The sequence below is a fragment of the Lethenteron reissneri genome, chromosome 72 (genome assembly GCF_015708825.2).
Source record: "Lethenteron reissneri isolate LAM-NWPU_2019-01 chromosome 72, ASM1570882v1, whole genome shotgun sequence".
Taxonomy (NCBI): Eukaryota; Metazoa; Chordata; class Hyperoartia; order Petromyzontiformes; family Petromyzontidae; genus Lethenteron; species Lethenteron reissneri.
In genome coordinates, this window is record NC_083850.1 from 3,522,102 (window position 1) to 3,542,518 (window position 20,417).

The following is a 20,417-nucleotide window of genomic DNA, read 5'->3' on the forward strand; positions in this document are numbered from 1 at the left end:
TGACAAAGCAAAGGGTGTTGAAAATAATACAATTTGTGTTATGCACAAATGCATAAATGAATGTTCAATCACAACTTAGAGGTGTGAAGCCAGGCACAGATGTCCTTGATTGCTGTGATGAACAGTTCCGACTTCAGCTGCACATGTGTTGTGATAACTTCCTGACTCCATTCTTACAAAGAGTTTCAGAGGAAAACAAAAATAAACTACCGTTTTGATATAACCTCCGTGCTCAAGAATTAATAGACTTTACTGCAAATACAAACTTCATACTGTCGCACAAGGCGGAGTCAGGATTTTCAGGTGGGGGTGGGGGGGTAACACCTCCAGCAGCAATAAAAAATGATAGGAGTTGTTAGTAAGTAAGGAGTAGTTAGAAAGAACCTCGGCATCGCGCTCGCTGAAGGTGTTTGCCTTCAGGGAAGCCGTGTACTGTATACGCAACTGCGCACAATTCTGCAAGTCGCTTGTAACTGCTTTGCTGTTACTTATTGCAAATTATGGACTTGGACTGTTGTCCTCTCAAGAGTCCCTGGCACATAACAATATGCCACACGGTGGCGGTCGCAAAATGCTGATTTATCTATATATAAAAAAGGGAAGTGTGTGAATGTCTGTTCGAAATGTTTAGCATACTTCCCGACATGCAACAAACCTGAAATGTGGCATGTGGGTAGCTTCCAGACTGTACACAATGCAAGAAGTATAAAAATAGACTTTTGTATTTTGGGGAGGGGGAGCAATAATGCATATATTTTGCACGCAAGTGAGCGGTGACATCACATCTGTCATCACATCTGTGATGTCACACCCGCATGCGGCAGCGTTACGCAGTGTGCTTGCTGACGTCACCCCCCCCCCCAAACACTCCACGTAGGCACTGTTTTAATCCAAAACAAAAATCCAAGTCCCGGGCGAAGCCGGGTAGTAAAGCTAGTCTATAGATAAAAGGGAAATGTGTGGATATGTGTGTCTGTTCGAAATGTTTTGCATACTTCCCAACATGCAACACACTTGAAATTTGGCATGTGGGTAGGTTCCATACTGTACACAATGTAATAACTATAAAAATAGACTTTTGTATTTTGGGAGGGGGGGGGGGAGAAATGACCATAGAGTGTGTGGCGTCAATCCGCAACACACCTGAGTTAAGCGCCATGCAACGCTTACCCCTACCATATGGCTCTTCGTGCGCCGTACTTCTAGAGCTGTTAACAGCGTGCCGGGAGATTTTAGGTGGCACTTCGCTCCTGGCCGAAGAAGCCATTGGCTTCTCGGAGTTTCAATACATATCCGTGTGAAGAACGGGTACAACTGCTATCGTAAATATAAAGCAGAAATTACATGTTTGTTTGTGTGAAGCAGCAAAAATTCTCCAACGCTGAGCTCTGGCGTCATGAAATGTTCACAGCTTATGCTGTCTGGAATTTATAAGTGAACACGACTATATTCAGCTTTCCACGTCATTCCCTTCCCGAGTTGCCAAAATCGACATTACATAGAAGTGGGTTAAGGTTAAATTTCCTTCAGTGAAAAACATCCGATTTAGTTAAACTGATTTCTTTCAGCTTTTTTCTTTCTTACAAGAATCAATTTTTCAGGGTTTTTCAGTGACATGGTTCACAGGTGGTGGTGTGTCCAGACCCATGCTTGGCCACCTTCATCCGCTCAGTATTAATGCTTCCTCACTCCACCAAGTAATTCATTGAGGATCAACCAACACAGCAGAGGCTGCGTGTCTCTCTCTCTCTCTCTATGGTGAGACGTTAACTACCTATCCTGGCATACAGGAAGTCGTGGGTTCGATCCCGACCCTGATGCCTGCTGTATATTTGGAGTTTGCGTCTCTCTCTCTCTCTCTCCCCGTGGTCGCGTGGATTTCCCTCCGGATCTCCCGGTTGTCCCCACTCCACATGCAGAGAGTGAACACCGCCACGCGTCCAGAGTGAACACCGCCACACGTCTAGAGTGAACACTGCCACGCATCCAGAGTGAACACTCCCACGCGTCCAGAGTGAACACCGCCACGCGTCCAGAGTGAACACCGCCACGCGTCTAGAGTGAACACTGCCACGCATCCAGAGTGAACACCCCCATGCATCCAGAGTGAACACCGCCACGCGTCTAGAGTGAACACCGCCACGCGTCCAGAGTGAACACCGCCACGCTGTTGACGAGCCTCACCTTGTTGTTGTTGTGGGCAGGTCGCTTCTGAAAACAAGAGCGGTATAGCAGCTCAAGCGGGCGTGGCCTGGTAACAAATGAAAAAATAAACGTCAAAATTTAAAATAAAACAATGTTTCAAAGTAGCGAGCCAGGTGAGGAGAAATTAAAACTTAAGCAGGATACTATTTGGTTCTTTCGGTAAAGTCACGTAAAATAAATAAATAAAATAATAGTTTCAGTTTCATTTATTTGGTATAGCCCTGTGAGCCATTCGGCTCTTGAATCGGATGCAACCGCAACAAACAAAAAAATGAACGAGAAAACATCTTAAAGCGACTACTAGCAGTCGCCGCCCGCTTCGCGGGCGGTGTGTATATACTTAGTTGGTGGAGAGTTGAAAGTGGCTGGACACAATATACATGTTTTGGTGATTGTTTTATGTTTATTTTTGTGAGGTTATATGTATTTTTATGAGACGCTCAATCGACAACATTAAAGAATGCAACTTATTCAAATATAGAATGCAACTTATTCAAATATCTGGCGATACACGATATTCTTCGTGTACACTCCGTCTTCCTCCTCGTCGTCAGGTCCTTCAATTAGCGCCTTGATGTTGGATCTTGCCGTGACTCGCGATAGTGCCACGTACAGTTGGCCGTGCGAGAAGCATGGCGTTGGTAGATATAATCCCAGGTTGTGAACAGTTTGCCCTTGCGCCGTGTTGATGGTCATCGCGAAGGCTGGGACAATGGGGAACTGCTTGCGCCGAAGTGGAAATGGGAAGTCCTTCGTGTCGTCGTCAATGATGAAGATGATCCGAGGGATCAACACCTCCTTACCGTTATGGGTTCCTGTCATGATAGTCGCGCGAATGACGTGTGGCTTCATTTCCACGATGCGAAACCGTGTTCCGTTGCACAGGCCAGCGTCCGGGTTCAAGTTGCGCATCATCATCACTGGGATGCCTTTCTTTAGGATCAACTTGTGTGGCGGAACCCCGTTGATGTTCACCGAGTTGAGGAGCTCTGTCTCAAAGAATGCTGACCCTGCTCTCTCGTCATCCTCAACCGAATCTGTAGACAGGTACACTTGTGGAGCTTCTCTGAGGCGATCCGCGACAGCCTCATTCACTCGCTGCACAGCGGCGTTGGTCGGCGTCAGAATAGTGCGGCGAACGAAGTAGTCGTTCGTTGCCACTGTAGGGTAATTCAATTCATCTGCACTGTACATGTGTAATAAAAGGACTCGGACACTTCTTTCTGTCTTCGTGTCTTTTATTGGGTTCTCGTCTTCTCCCACACGGCACTCTGTTATAACTCTGTATTTGTAGCCCCCCGGCTGTTCACTGCTATTATAGCTTCCTTTCTCTTCCCTCAGACTCTCTGCTTCATCTACCGTAACCTCCTCCCTGCAGACTCGCTGCTACCCCTATGCAGACTCCCGCTGCTACCCCTATGTGCAGACCCTCTGGCTGCCACTGTATGCAGACCCGCTGCCGACTCTCTGTGCAGCCCCGCTGCTGACTGCAGCCTCCTCGCTGCCTCGGGTCGGTCACCGCTGGCCAACGGTGCCGATCCTCGCTCCCCCCGTGTTCGTGGCGATCTCGCCACACTCCGCTTCGCCCTTCGTGGCCTCCCTCTGTTCCTGGTTCCCCGTCACTCTCTATCCTCTTCCGGTTCCCCTCCTTCTATAGCTCAACCCCTCTCCCCCCACGTGACCTAACTCCTCCCCTCACGACGTCACCTCCGGAGGGCCGTTTACGCCCGCATTACATCACCCTCCCCCATAAAGAAAATCCAGCCGACCTCGGCTGAATTGCAACCTGATAAGCAATGCGGGTGTAAAAGACCAACATGTAAAAAAAACACGAAGCATGCAAGAACAATATAACAATGAACACAACACAACACAATTTAACGAAACGTGAGGGATTTCGAGCGAGTACGGGTAGCCGGGCCGTCCCGGACGGTCGGCAGCCCACCCGCCGAGCGGGAACGTGGAAGGGTTTTAGGGGCGACGGGAGCGAGTTCTTCCGTCGCCATTGGAGGCCCGCCACTGTCCCGCTCGAGTCCAGAGACATCCCGTACTCGCGTCCGCGGAGGCATAGGAAGAGCTGCAGGTCCCGTGGGTTCTGCGGCTCCGGTCGGCGTCCCACGAGCGGAACGTCCTCCTCCCTGCGCTGTCACGGCCGGCTTGTCTGTGAGGGGTACGACAGGCGCTCTCGCAAGGTCAGCAGACACAGGCAAGGGCGAGTCGGCAGCAACAGACCCCGGCAAGGCAACTTCGGGAGATGACGCATCCGGCCGCGGGGCAATGTATGGCTTCAACCGGGATGTATGCACGAACCAGCGCCGCGAACCAACCTGAACACGCGCCGACTGTGGATTGGGAACCTCAATGAGGCGGACCGGACCTTGCCATGGTCTATGTAATTTAGGAGAGGTACCTGGCCGCACCTGTGGGCAATGAAGCCAGGCCAGGTCCCCCTTTTTCCAGGGGCACTCCCCTTTCGAACGTCGGGCACACCGCTCATTCCTGGCCTGAGCTTTGGCTGTAGCCATGCGGGCTCTTTCCCTCGCCTCAGCGACACGGCGAACGTTGTCCTTAATATACTCAGGAAGAGGCTTAACAGGCCCCCTCGCGCCGGTTCCCAACTGCTCATTAATCGGCGGCACATTCTCACGGCCGTACATAAGGAAGAACGGCGAGTATCCAGTAGCCGCGTGCGGCGTCATGCGATATGCCGAAAGCACCCCAGGGATATGCAAATCCCAATCAGATTGATTTTCCCCGACTGTATGGCACAGCATGGCGGACAGAGTCCGATTCAACCGTTCCACCATACCATCCGTTTGCGGGTGGTAGGGGGACGTCCGTATCTTTTTAGTTCCAAGAGCCGCACACACCTCCCCCAACAATTTGGACGAAAAGTTACGTCCTTGATCTGTAAGGAGCCTCTCCGGCGCCCCTTTGTCCATTACATACCCAAATAGAAAGGCGTCAGTGATAGACGCCGCTGACTGGTCAGGCAAAGGCCAGGCCATCGGCCAGCGAGAGAGGTACTCCACCCCCACCAGTAAATACTTATTTCCCTTAGCGGATGGCGGAAAGGGTCCCAAAATATCTAACGCCACCAGCTCATTAACCCGAGATACTTGAATCGATTGTATCGGCGGAACATATGGATGTTTAGGCGGTTTACGGCGGGCACAATCGGGACACGCGCGAACGTGACCGACGACATCCGTCGTCATGCCGTGCCAATAATAGTCTCGTTGCAGCGTCAATAGGGTTTTCTGCACCCCCAGGTGTAAAAGTGTGTCACAGTGCAAAGATCTAATCAACTCATACCGCAATAACGCAGGCACAACGAGACGCCAGTGTTCCTGTATCCCTTCCCTCCACATCAGTAACCCATCTCGGAGAGCAGTTTCCGAATTACCACCCGCACCGACTTCCTTACCCGCCTTCTCCGTTCGTTTTCGTAACGACACCAAAGAATCGTCCAACATTTGCTCCCGAATCCACACAGACCTTGGAAGACGCAAAATCCCGTCAGCCGGTCCCCCATCAACCGGTCCCGGTGTAAGCGGAGTTTCGAGAACATCCACCGCCAGCGCGACAGGCTGAGGGGGGGCTGAGTCGGTCCACACCTATGCGTCCCCGACGCACACGCACAAGGGGATTGTTGCGGCAACCTGGACAGTGCGTCCGCGTTAGCGTGACGCACACCCTTCCGATGGTGAATTTGGAAGGAAAATTCTTGCAACGTGTCCAGCCATCTCGCCAATTGTCCGGATGGCTGGTCCATCTTAAGAGCGTACTGCAAGGCCGCATGGTCCGTGCGGACAATAAACGACCGACCGTACAGATACGGTCGAAATTGGCGGAGAAAAAACACAATAGCCAAAAGTTCCCTGCGAGTGACGCAGTAACGGGTTTCCGCGGGAGACAAAACTCGACTCCCATACGCCACCACACGCTCAACACCACCTTTTGACTGGGACAACACCGCCCCAATACCAGTGTCACTCGCATCAGTATCCAGAATGAAGGGATGTTCAAAATCCGGATAATCCAACGTCGGTGCAGTAGCCAGTAAATCGCGCAGGCTCCGAAACGCCGCCTCCTCCGGCGGTCCCCACACAAATTTATGCCCCTTTCCAGTAAGGAGATGCAAAGGCCTGGCGATAGTAGCGAAATTCGGAACAAACCTCCGATAATATGAGGCGAACCCCAAAAACCGACGCACATCCCCCACCGTGGCCGGGGTTGCCCAATCCCGGACACACGCAGTTTTCTCTGGATCCGTGGCCACCCCGTCCGCACTAACAATATGTCCCAAGTATCGAACGGAGCGTTGCAGTAGATGACATTTCTTAGGCTTGAATTTCAAATTAGCAGAACGCATTCTGGCAAATACAGCCTCCAACCGCAGTAAATGCTCATCAAATGTGCGGCTGAAGACAATAATATCATCTAAATAAATGAGACATGTCTCCCACTGCAACCCCGTCAATACCAACTCCATCAATCTCTGAAAAGTGGCAGGGGCTGCATTCAACCCCATCGGCAGACAGTTAAATTGGAATAACCCCTGCGGCGTACGGAAAGCTGTCTTTTCCCGCGAGGGCTCGTCAAGGGGGAGCTGCCAGAAGCCCGAAGAGAGATCTAGCGTTGAAAAAAACTTAGCCCCTGACAAGGCGTCGAGAGAATCGTCCATACGCGGCAGGGGATACGCATCTGCCACCGACACTTTATTCAACTTCCGAAAATCCACACAAAATCGCAATTTACCATCCTTTTTTTAACCAACACAACAGGCGCGCCCCACGGGCTATTAGACGGAGATATAATATCCGCTTTCAACATGTCTTCCACTGCCCCTCGAACATGCTCACGCTCAGCCGGACTCATCCGACGCGAGTTCAAGCGGATAGGGGCAGCGTCCCCCATGTCGATATGATGAGAGAGCAGCGAGGTGCGTCCCAAGTCCAAATCGTCCGAGCTAAACACATCGGAATAGCTCGATAATAATTTATGAATCGCACAACGCTGCTCGGCGGAAAGGGCCGAATTTTCCCCACATAATTCGGCGATCCAACGATCATCCACCCCTCCATCGTGTGAAACACCACCCACCAGTCCCCCGTCTGGCAGGTCACTCTGAGCCGTAAACGCCGTAGTGGCGTGTGCCACAACGGTACCAGCCGGCACACACACACTTTCAGTACTCGCATTTAACACCTGCAAAAACGGGCGCTGATCCGGACGGACAATAGTTTGCGCCCCCACCAGTGCCAATCCGCCCGTAACAGCGGCGGACGGCGACAGCAAAATTCCAAAAGCACCCTGCCGACCCGGAACCGGCTTCCGGTATCGTAAGGGAATGAGCATCTGCGAGCCAGGTTGAATATCAACCGAAACTTCCGATAACGCCTGCACCTGGGCAACTGGAGCCGGTCGCCCCCAGGCGGACTGTAAAAACGCCAATTTCCGGCCCCCTGGTAGTTCAATGCAATTTTCATTAATTCTAATTAGAATGGGCATCTTAGCCAAAAAATCCGTACCCAACAGGCAAGGAACAGCCAGGGACCTCGAAATTAACACAACACCCGAGGCCGAAACACCCCCGATAGAAATGTTAGCGTCCACCTGTCCCACGATGCCCATACTACCCCCGTTCGCAGCGATGCAGGAAGCGTAAGCCGGCCTCACGGCCCCCGGTGGGATGTTCAAAAGATGGAATATCACATCCGAAATAATGGTCGCGGACGCCCCGGAATCCACCAAAATACGTACATCCACCCCTTGGATCCACCCCGGTACAGTGGACGAACCCGTAGCAGCCGCGACAACCCGCCGAGCCAGCTTACGCCACTGCGTTATCGAGCGACAAGGCGCAGATACTGGCCTCCCGTATTTTACAACATCCGCGTCGCACAATAACGGCGGTGAGTGAGGTGTCAGGCCTTGCCGGGTGTCTGGTGCGCACCGACTTGCCTGTGCCGGAGGGTCTTTCTTTGGGGCGTCCGCTGTCGAGGCCTCCTGCTGGGGCGGCCCCGGAACCCGGGCCCAGCAGTCCCTGGCATAGTGGCCCCGACGGCCGCAGCGGAAGCAGTCGACGTCGGGGCGGCGCGCAGCGGGCACCCCGTCCCGAAGCGGCCGCGCCGGCGGCGGAGCCCGCGGCCCCGGCCCGCTCCGAGCCGGCCACGGAGTGGAGGCGGCCGACAACTCCTTTTGGCCGGTCGCATCCGGCACGTACACGGCCTTTGTAGGGTCCAACCCTACGGCCCCCCCATCGACGACAGGACCGCCCGTCCACGCCGTGACTTGTTTCCAGCGGCGGAGATTGAACTGGACGTCCAAGCACTTGGCCGCGGCCCGGGACGTGAGTTTTTCGTGACCGCATGCAGGCATAGGAATGCCCAGATCTTGGGATAACTCCAACATCTTCCCCAAGATGAGAGGTTCCAGCAGGTCAGGCTCCGTCTCCGGGTAAGCGGCCATAGCGAGTTCCAACACGGCGCCCCTGTACGCTACAGGTGACTCCTCAGGTGCGCGTTGCCGCTGCACGAAGCGGCGATGGGCGTCATCCGGTGGCTCGTACGCGTCCGCCATTTCATCGAACACCCCACGCAGAGTTTTCTTCTTCGCAGCTTTTATAGAGCGAAAAAAACGAACGGACTCATCATCAAGAAGAGTCGGAAGCACCTCCAGTGCCTCAGCGTCCGTCCACCTTGCCGTGCGTACCGCCGCCAAAAATCTACAGGCGAACGCACTCCAATCGCCCCCGATGGAGAACTCTTTGACGGTTGTAAGGTGACGACTGCGACTCCTTGGCCTGCTTCCGTCCGTCGCTGACTCTTCCGGCGGTAAGTTCAGCAAGGCGTCGCAGCGCGGTGTCGCCAAGATGGCGGACGATCCTCGCGGCGGCCCCAAAATGGCGGCTTCCCGCCTTCCGTGGTGCGCCACGCCCAAGATGGCGTCTTCACACCGCGTGGCCGATGGCGGCGCCATCGAAGACAATCCGGGCTCCTGCCGATCACCACCATCACCCTCCAACGCCGCCCTTGGCGTGACAAGGTCACACAACTCAGTGATGACGGTTTTAAGAGTCGCCAGTTGCTCCGCCATTCGGGTCCATCTTAAATCTTCGTCCTTCAACGCAGATGGGGCGGACGAAGCGGCAACCTCCTCGACACCCGGGACCTCACGGATCTCTCCCTCCGCCGAAGTGAAGCCGACCGCAGGAGGAAGATCGTCGTCGTCCGATGATGAAGCCGACGCCGGAGATGGAATATTCTTTTTCCTCAGTTGTTTCGCCATGCCGTTTCACTTCTGACTCCAGTGTAATAAAAGGACTCGGACACTTCTTTCTGTCTTCGTGTCTTTTATTGGGTTCTCGTCTTCTCCCACACGGCACTCTGTTATAACTCTGTATTTGTAGCCCCCCGGCTGTTCACTGCTATTATAGCTTCCTTTCTCTTCCCTCAGACTCTCTGCTTCATCTACCGTAACCTCCTCCCTGCAGACTCGCTGCCACCCCTATGCAGACTCCCGCTGCTACCCCTATGTGCAGACCCTCTGGCTGCCACTGTATGCAGACCCGCTGCCGACTCTCTGTGCAGCCCCGCTGCTGACTGCAGCCTCCTCGCTGCCTCGGGTCGGTCACCGCTGGCCAACGGTGCCGATCCTCGCTCCCCCCGTGTTCGTGGCGATCTCGCCACACTCCGCTTCGCCCTTCGTGGCCTCCCTCTGTTCCTGGTTCCCCGTCACTCTATATCCTCTTCCGGTTCTCCTCCTTCTATAGCTCAACCCCTCTCCCCCCACGTGACCTAACTCCTCCCCTCATGACGTCACCTCCGGAGGGCCGTTTACGCCCGCATTACACATGGCATCGACAATCCTCTTCAACCCGAGTGGAACGGGCTGATGATTGCCGTCCTCATCTCCGTCGATGTCTGGGTCGTATTCAGGATTGTCGATCACCATGGCACGCGGAATCTTCATGCAATCTGGACCGAGGTCTGGATCAACTTCATGCCTACCCTCTCCGACTTCCAAAATAAATTCTGAAAAGGCAGCCAGTTCTGTGGTGGATTCTTGGTTCTCTGCACACTGGACTCTCATGTTCACAGTCAGATGAACTTGCTTGAAGTGGGACCACAGGTCGGACGACTTGAAACACGCATCCACAGTATCAGCTGGTGTTCTTTTCTTCACAACTGGCAGAATCTGTCGAAAGTCACCGGACAGGACAACCACTTTTCCTCCAAACGGTTCATGCAGATTGTCCAAAATATCACGAAGCGTACGATCCACCTCTTCAAACGCAAACCGGTGCGTCATTGGGGCTTCATCCCAAACGATAAGACTTGCCTCCTTGATAAATGCTTTGAGCTTGGACTGTTTGCGAATGAAGCATGTGGATATGTTCGTCGGTTTCAACGGGATCTTGAACGTGGAATGCGCGGTACGGCCGCCTGGAAGCAGCAGCGAGGCAATGCCGCTGGAAGCAACAGCAATCGCAATATTGCCTTCAAGACGTATCTTCGCCAGCACATGGTTGATCAGTGTGGACTTCCCCGTGCCGCCCGGACCATCGACGAAGAACAGCTTTTGATCGGGTTGACTGTCTTCGACTGAGCCAACAATTTCGTCGTAGATTTCTATCTGGTTCGTGTTGAGTCTGTCAGCACGTTCTACGATGTCTTGTAGCTCGTTTCTATCATATTCTTCCAATTCGCGGCGGATATGGTTGTTCTCAAGCAGCGAGTCCAAGACCAAGTGTGGGTACTCGGAAAGCTGCGGGAGGTCGTCAAAGTCCGACAGAGCCATCCCACCTGCCGTGAGGAACTCGTGGAGGCTGTGAAGGGTCTTGAACTTTACCATTTCTTTTATTTTCTTTGATGCTGCTAATCCTGCATAATGCACGAGTATAAGTAGTACTAATTACATACCTGCATTTCCCATATCCCCTCCCTTTGATACTGCTAATCCTGCATAATGCACGGGCATAGGTAGTACTAATCACATACCTGCATTTCCCATAAATATGCTAAATTCCTCTTGATATGCAATTTTTTTTGTCAAGGCGCCTTTTCCCCCCCCTTCCAACCCAGCTTATATATATGCTCCAAGCACGTGTGCTGTTTCATTCAGACGCTGTCGCCTTGACAGACGTGGTTTTCACCTGAGGACGGCTGCTTGCGTTGTGGCCAAAACGTCGTGATAATTATTTTATTATGTTTTATTTTTATTATTTTATTACTTCCCTTCTACGTGACTTTACCGAAAGAACCAAGAAGATTTACCATTTCTTCTTTGTTGGTCAGCTGGCGGTACTGGTACTCGTAATCGTGAGGCAATTCGTCGTAGAATTTATCCCAGAGAACCTTCGTATCTGCTGGCATGGAATACAGCAGAATCGTAGCGAAGAGTTGACGAAGCTGGTACGGCATCTGAAAGAGCGAGGCTTCTTCCAGACACGCAACCCATTCGCGATCGCTCTCAAGGTAGCCTGCTCGCATGGCTGCTTCCAGCGGTTTGTTTTGTTTTATTTTATTCGTAACGCACCATCCATATGCGCTCCACCATCCACCATGCTTTGCATCGCAAAGACACAGCTCCGGTGTGCGTCAGCATGTGCGCCATACACAGTGACATTGGTCAGCAATTGCACCGTTCCGATCGCACACAGGTTGGCCCCTGCATCCTCCGTCTGTATGTACACACAGACAGATCTACTATAGGGCCACCTAATTTTTTTCTTTTAAAAATGTATTTTGTTGGTGTTTTTAAGTTTACGTATTCCCATTGTGGGTGTTTTACGCATGCATCAGATTTTTGGGTTCCTCACATATGGTATCAGAAGTGTGGGTCACTCCATTTCTCAATCGAACAATAACGGGGATCGTTTCAGTTATGACAGCTTGCAGATAGAAACATTGCATGATCGTATACTAATAATGACAGAATTTGTACCCCAGTGGAGGGCATCCCCCATCCGGCGCTTCTTACCGGTACTGTGAGACTTACAAATCCAGACCTCTCCTCCTCCTGAACCGTTCACAATACCCTGTGGTAATACCATACTCATCTCAATAAAGCGATCACTTTCCCATGCCCATTTTGATCCCGGGAGTTACCCGGGTGGTGTCACACTGTACTCATTTTTTAGCATGTCGCAAATTCCGATATGGCTTGTGCAACGGCCAGAGAGTGACAGCAGCGGGGGCCAGGCTGAAACCATTTTAGACAATTTATTACATTTAAAAGTGCATGGGATTGGCACTCCAAAACATGATAAATGTACAGTAACGCCAACTACATCCGTGGCAAACATGATACGCAGACACATGCTGCATATTATGCAACACATGCCCTTACCATCACCAGCATGCACAAAATCTCAATTACACAACGGAAGTAGACAGCAAGCCGTCCATGGAGACGTGATGAACGTCAATACATAATAATGGCAACAAGCCGGATAGTACCCATTGTACCCATCAAACAGTCAGCTCGGTTGCCCCATGGGGGTATAGACCCATGGGCGAAACTGTAGGGGGCGCTACGCAACTGGCCGTGGTCCCGGCAGGTGAAGCTGGCAGCTCGGTCCGCTAAGACTTACTGTATAGCGACCCCTGCCTACTCGTAAGGTAAAGTTGTTTGGGGACTCCACTAATCGCAGCACGCAGCACCCATTTTTTACATAAATAAACGTAATATTAGCGTAACTACCATTCGCATACTTGCATACACACCACACTCAGACAGCGCAAGGTCTGCGCCCACAGTGCAATGCAGCACTGCGGCGCAGACCTTGCCAAACCTATGCTATCGCTCTCTTCCGGGCGTGTTAATTATTTATTTTTATCGAATCAAAGTGAGCTGTGGCTTTTTGCCGGCTGTTTTATTTTCATCGAATCAGAGCGAGCTGTTTGGGCGGGTCCGTAAATAAATTAACGTCCAGATACGCACGCAGACGACCAAACCAGCGTAGTTGTTTAAGATTAGCAGTCGCCGCCCGCTTCGCGGGCGGTGTGTATATGCTTGGTTGGTGGGGAGTTGAAAGTGGCTGGACACAATAGACATGTTTTGGTGATTGTTTTATGTTTATTTTTGTGAGGTTATATGCATTTTTATGAGACGCTCACTCGACAATATTAAAGAATACAACTTATTCAAATATAGAAAGCAACTTATTGAAATATCTGGCGATACACGATATTCTTCGTGTACATTCCGTCTTCCTCCTCGTCGTCAGGTCCCTCAATAAGCGCCTTGATGTTGGATCTTGCCGTGACTTGCGATAGTGCCACGTACAGTTGGCCGTGCGAGAAGCATGGCGTTGGTAGATATAATCCCAGGTTGTGAACAGTTTGCCCTTGCGCCTTGTTGATGGTCATCGCGAAGGCTGGGACAATGGGGAACTGTTTGCGCCGAAGTCGAAATGGGAAGTCCTTCGTGTCCAATTCGCAGATATGGTTGTTCTCAAGCAGCGAGTCCAAGACCAAGTGTGGGTACTCGGAAAGCTGCGGGAGGTCGTCAAAGTCCGACAGAGCCATCCCACCTGCCGTGAGGAACTCGTGGAGGCTGTGAAGGGTCTTGAACTTTACCATTTTTTTTATTTTCTTTGATGCTGCATAATGCACGGGTATAAGTAGTACTAATCACATACCTGCATTTCCCATATCCCCTCCCTTTGATGCTCCTAATCCTGCATAATGCACGGGCATAAGTAGTACTAATCACATACCTGCATTTCCCATATCCCCTCCCTTTGATGCTGCTAATCCTGCATAACGCACGGGCATAAGTAGTAGTAATCACATACCTGCAATTCCCATAAATATGCTAAATTGCTCTTGATATGCAAATTCTTTTGTCAAGGCGCCCTTTCCTCCCCTTCCAACCCAGCTTATATATATGCTCCAAGCACGTGTGCTGTTTCATTCAGACGCTGTCGCCTCGACAGACCTGGTTTTCACCTGAGGACGGCGGCTTGCATTGTGGCCGAAACGTCGTGAGAATTATTTTATTATGTTTAATTTTTTTTATTGTATTACTTCCCTTGTACGTGACTTTAGCAAAAGAACCAAGAGGATTTAGCATTTCTTCTTTGTTGGTCAGCTGGCGGTACTGGTACTCGTAATCGCGAGCCAATTCGTCGTAGAATTTATCGCAGAGAGCCTTGGTATCTGCTGGCATGGAATACAGCAGAATGGTAGCGAAGAGTTGACGAAGCTGGTACGGCATCTGAAAGAGCGAGGCTTCTTCCAGACACGCAACCCATTCGCGATCGCTCTCAATGTAGCCTGCTCGCATGGCTGCTTCCAGCGGTTTGTTTTGTTTAATTTTATTCGTAACGCACCATCCCTATGCGTAGTTGTTTAAGATGAGCAGAGTGCGATTCTTATACGACCACACTGTAATTCTAATGCTTCTAATGATATTATAGTACCTTACCTCCGTTTATATGGTTATAAATTATAACACTAGTTTATCTTAAACAACTACGCTGGTTTGGTCGTCTGCGTGCGTATCTGGACGTTAATTTATTTACGGACCCGCCCAAACAACTCGCTCTGATTCGATGAAAATAAAACAGCCGGCAAAAAGCCACAGCTCACTTTGATTCGATAAAAATAAATAATTAACACGCCCGGAAGAGAGCAATAGCATAGGTTTGGCAAGGTCTTTGCCGCAGTGCTGCAGTGCACTGTGGGCGCAGACCCTGCGCTGTGTGAGTGTGGTGTGTATGCAAGTGTGCGAATGGTAGTTACGCTAATATTACGTATATTTATGTAAAAAATGGGTGCTGCGTGCTGCGATTAGTGGAGTCCCCAAACAACTTTACCTTACGAGTAGGCAGGGGTCGCTATACAGTAGGTCTTAGCGGACTGAGCTGGTAGCTTCACCTGCCGGGACCACGGCCAGTTGCGTAGCGCACCCCTACAGTTTCGCCCATGGGTCAATACCCCCATGGGGCAACCCAGCTGACTGTTTGATGGGTATAATGGGTACTTTTCGGTTTATCCAGCTTATTACCATTATTATGTTTTGACGTTGATCACGTCACCATGGACGGCATGCTGCTGCTGGTAAGGGCATGTGTTTTATAATGTGCAGCATGTGTCCGCGTATCATGTTTGCCACGGATGCAGTTGGTGTTACTGTACATTTATGATGTTTTGGAGTGCCAATCCCATGCACTTTGAAATGTAATAAACTGTCTAAAATGGTTGCAGCCCGGCCCCCGCTGCTGTCACTCTCTGGCCGTTGCCCAAGCCATATCGGAATTTGCGACATGCTAAAACAATCAGTATAGTGTGACACCACCCGGGTAAATCCCGGGATCAAAATGGGCATTGGAAAGTGATCGCTTTATTGAGATGATTATGGTACTACCACAGGGTATTGTGAACGGTTCAGGAGGAGGAGAGGTCTGGATTTGTAAGTCTCACAGTACCGGTAAGAAGCACCGGGTGGGGGATGCCCTCCACTAGGGTACAAATTCTGTCATTATTAGTATAGATCATGCAATGTTTCTATCTGCAAGCTGTCATAACTGAAACGATTCCCCTTATTGGTCGATTGAGAGTGACCCACACCTCTGATACCATATGTGAGGAAACCAATAATGTGATGCATGCGTAAAACACCCACAATGCGAATACGTAAACGTTAACGTAATAACAGCAACAAAATAAAATTTTATAAGAAAAAAAAATAGGTGGCCCCATAGCGCATCTGTCTGTGTGTGTACATACAGACGGAGGATGCAGGGGCCAACCTGTGTGCGATCGGAACGGTGCAATTGCTGCCCAATGTCACTGTGGATGGCGCACACGCTGACGTACACCGGAGCTGTGTCTTTGCGATGCAAGGGCATGGTGGATGGTGGAGCGCATATGGATGATGCGTTACGAATAAAATAAAACAAACCACTGGAAGCAGCCATGCGAGCAGGCTACCTTGAGAGCGATCGCGAATGGGTTGCGTGTCTGGAAGAAGCCTCGCTCTTTCAGATGCCGTACCAGCTTCGTCAACTCTTCGCTACGATTCTGCTGTATTCCATGCCAGCAGATACGAAGGCTCTCTGGGATAAATTCTACGTCGAATTGGCTCGCGATTACGAGTACCAGTACCGCCAGCTGACCAACAAAGAAGAAATGGTAAATCTTCTTGGTTTGTTCGGTAAAGTCACGTAGAAGGGAAGTAATAAAATAAAAATAAAAAACATAATAAAATAATTCTCACGACGTTTTGGCCACAACGCAAGCAGCCATCCTCAGGTGAAAACCAGGTCTGTCGAGGCGACAGCGTCTGAATGAAACAGCACATGTGCTTGGAGCATATATATGAGCTGGGTTGGAAGGGGGGGAAAGGGCGCCTTGACAAAATAATTAGCATATCAAGAGGAATTTACATATGTATGGGAAATGCAGGTATGTGATTAGTACTACTTATGCCCGTGCGTTATGCAGGATTAACAGCATCAAAGAAAATAAAAAAAATGGTAAAGTTCAAGACCCTTCACAGCCTCCACGAGTTCCTCACGGCAGGTGGGATGGCTCTGTCGGACTTTGACGACCTCCCGCAGCTTTCCGAGTACCCACACTTGGTCTTGGACTCGCTGCTTGAGAACAACCATATTCGCCGCGAATTGGACACGAAGGACTTCCCATTTCGATTTCGGCGCAAACAGTTCCCCATTGTCCCAGCCTTCGCGATGACCATCAACAAGGCGCAAGGGCAAACTGTTCACAACCTGGGATTATATCTACCAACGCCATGCTTCTCGCACGGCCAACTGTACGTGGCACTATCGCGAGTCACGGCAAGATCCAACATCAAGGCGCTTATTGAGGGACCTGACGACGAGGAGGAAGACGGAGTGTACACGAAGAATATCGTGCATCGCCAGATATTTGAATAAGTTGCATTCTATATTTCAATCACTTGCATTCTTTAATATTGTCGATTGAGCGTCTCATAAAAATACATATAACCTCACAAAAATAAACATTGAACAATCACCAAAACATGTCTATTGTGTCCAGCCACTTTCAACTCCCCACCAACCAAGCATATACACACCGCCCGCGAAGCGGGCGGCAACTGCTAGTAATCGTTTAATGTTTAGTGTTATCGTTTATAGTATTACAGTTTACATGTCATAGAGTACAGATCTGAAACACGGCAGAACTGATTCTTCGGCCGTTGCCGATCATTGCTACAACTCAGTGGGCTCTCATGAAATTGTCTTTTCCGAGACCAAGGTTCTCTGCAAACCTCCTGGCTACCATCAAAGGTTTGTACACGAAGCCATACAAATATACAAACACAGACATAATTTCAACCGTGATGATGGGTACAAACTTAGTAATCATTGGAAAGATGTTATTAACCACGCAAAAAAGACTTAATTACACTCTTTTGACCATCTTATCTGACAGGCACTAGTTTACTTTACTTTACCGAGTGTTAACATCTCCAGTGTTTAACAGTAATCTCTTCATAAAAAAAGTAAATCACGTTTCGGACGAAACACAAGCGCCCGTCTTCAGGTGAGAATCGCGAAATCCGCGATGTCTGCTGCGAGCAGCACGATGTCTGCTGCAGACATCGTTTCGGGCGCTTGTGTTGCGTCCGAAACGTCGTTATTTATTTTGTTTTATTTCTTCCTACGTGACTTTACCGAAAGAACCAAAGAGTATAGATATTCTAATACAGTCCCTCCGTTTACGGTCTTATAAATTATATAAAAAAACTAGTTTATATTCGTTTAATGTTATCTTTAAAGAATGGCTTCTCGCCCGTGTGTGTTCTCTGATGAATCTGAAGATGTGATGACTGAGCAAATGTCTTCCCACACACAGGGCACAGGAATGGCTTCTCGCCCGTGTGTGTTCTCTGGTGACTCTGAAGATGTGACGAGTGTGCAAATGTCTTGACAATATTGTTTTTCTAAAATTTGAATGCGATTCTTGCCCTGTACCCGCCACAGTTCACATATCCGACCCCCGATTCGATTGAACAGATAATTTACATACATATGTGTATAGTGCGATTTTAATACTTCTAACGAGATTTAAATACCGTACCGCCGTTTATGGTGCCATAAATTATAAAACCAGTTGATAATTTTTTTTGTCGTTTAATGTTTAGTGTTATTGTTTATAGTGTTATCAGTTTACATGTTTTTAAGTACAGGTGATTCCCGGTATACTTCAGTATTCTGGACCTGAACGTTGCGAAACGATTCATAACGAGAACCTTTCCCCACCAGAATGCAAGCCGCTAATGAAAAGAACTCGGTGCAGCGGGAACACGTGCTTCCATGGGCAGTGGGGGACAGGGCATGGTGTATTGCCTACAGGTGCCACCGGGTATGTCCCCCAAGTTGCTCCGCCAATGGCGGGGTCAGGTAGAGGTCATAGAGGTGGGTGATGTAAAGACAGTGCGTCAACTAAGGGACAAGTGGTGACAACAAGATAGAGAGAGTTCGTGAAGGGAAGGCGAGACCAAGTGTGGGCGGAGGTTCACGCCGAGAATGAGAGAGCGGGAGAAACGAGGTTTGGGGCTGTGTTGGCTGGTTGCTGTCTCGTCGTCGTCATTGCGACATCGTGACGCCTAGGGTCTGAAACCGCGTTAAAGGCTAAATAAAAGAGTTTGGAGTAATTACAATTGTAACGATTCATTATTTCACGGGCTAATATTGGGTTTGTGCGATTATTTTACATATTCAAACTGAATATTGCTTTTTGATGCCATTGAGATGGAACATTCATCCAATAGTAGACAGCTTGATCCTAATACCACCAAAGTGTTATTCAAATAATTTTAATCCCATCCTGATCCTGCACCTTCCGTTTCACATATTCCACCCTTGGTTCGCACGTCCATATTACATACATGTTACATGCATACATGTTACATACATGTTACATACATACATGTTACATACATGTTACATACATGTTACATACATACATGTTACATACATGTTACATGCATACATGTTACATACATGTTACATACATACAAGTTACATACATGTTACATTACCTGTTCAATCGAACCGGGGGTCGGATATGTGAACCGCATTCAAATTTTATAATAACAATATGGTCGTATTAGCATTTTAATGGGCTTTAATGTATGTTACGTGCAAATGCAAATCATTAGTCGTAAATGCGAGGGAGGGGTTAAGAGGTGCACGTTTAATCCAGTGTTAACATTTATTTTAGCATCATATTTAAGGACACTGTTGTTGACAAGAATTCGTCTGGACATGGCACGTGCCTTGTTCTACTCGATCAACCAAAATTAGAACAATGTCGGTCATACAGGAGTTTGATTTCATTCATGAGTAGTATTCACACAGCCCCGATGACACTAACCTACCTAAAGTTATGGTTAAACAAAGTAATCTTGAGTGACTTAATTCTCAGCTCAGACATGGTCTCGCCTTCCCTTCTCGAACTCTCTCTATCTTGTTGTCACCACTTGTCCCTTAGTTGATGCACTGTCTTTACATCACCCACCTCTATGACCTCTACCGGAACCCGCCATGGGCGGAGCAACTTGGGGGATTTTCCTGGTGGCACCTGTGGGCAATACACCATGCCCTGTCCCCCACTGCCCATGGAAGCACGTGCTCCCGCCGCCCCGAGTTCTTTTCATTAGCGGATTGCGCTCTGGTGGGGAAAGGTCCTCGTTATGAATCGTTTCGCAACGTTCAGGTCCAGAATACCGAAGTCTACCGGGAATCACCTGTACTTAAAAACATGTAAATTGATAACACTATAAACAATAACACTAAACATTAAATGACAAAAAAAATATAAACTGTTTTTATAATTTATAGCACCACTAGCAGTCGCCGCCCGCTTCGCGGGCGGTATGTATATACTTGGTTGGTGGGGAGTTGAAAGTGGCTGGACACAATAGACATGTTTTGGTGATTGTTTTATGTTTATTTTTTGTGAGGTTATATGTATTTTTATGAGACGCTCAATCGACAATATTAAAGAATGCAACTTATTCAAATATCTGGCGATACACGATATTCTTCGTGTACACTCTGTCTTCCTACTCGTCGTCAGGTCCCTCAATAAGCGCCTTGATGTTGGATCTTGCAGTGACTTGCGATAGTGCCACGTACAGTTGGCCGTGCGAGAAGCATGGCGTTGGTAGATACTAGCAGTTGCCGCCCGCTTCGCGGGCGGTGTGTA

At 49.4% G+C, this 20,417-nt stretch overlaps 1 pseudogene; it reads right to left on the bottom strand.

Annotated features, from left to right (window-relative positions):
- Nucleotides 1-20,417, bottom strand: part of LOC133361256 (zinc finger protein 208-like) — a 74,910-nt pseudogene that overhangs the window by 37,389 nt on the left and 17,104 nt on the right.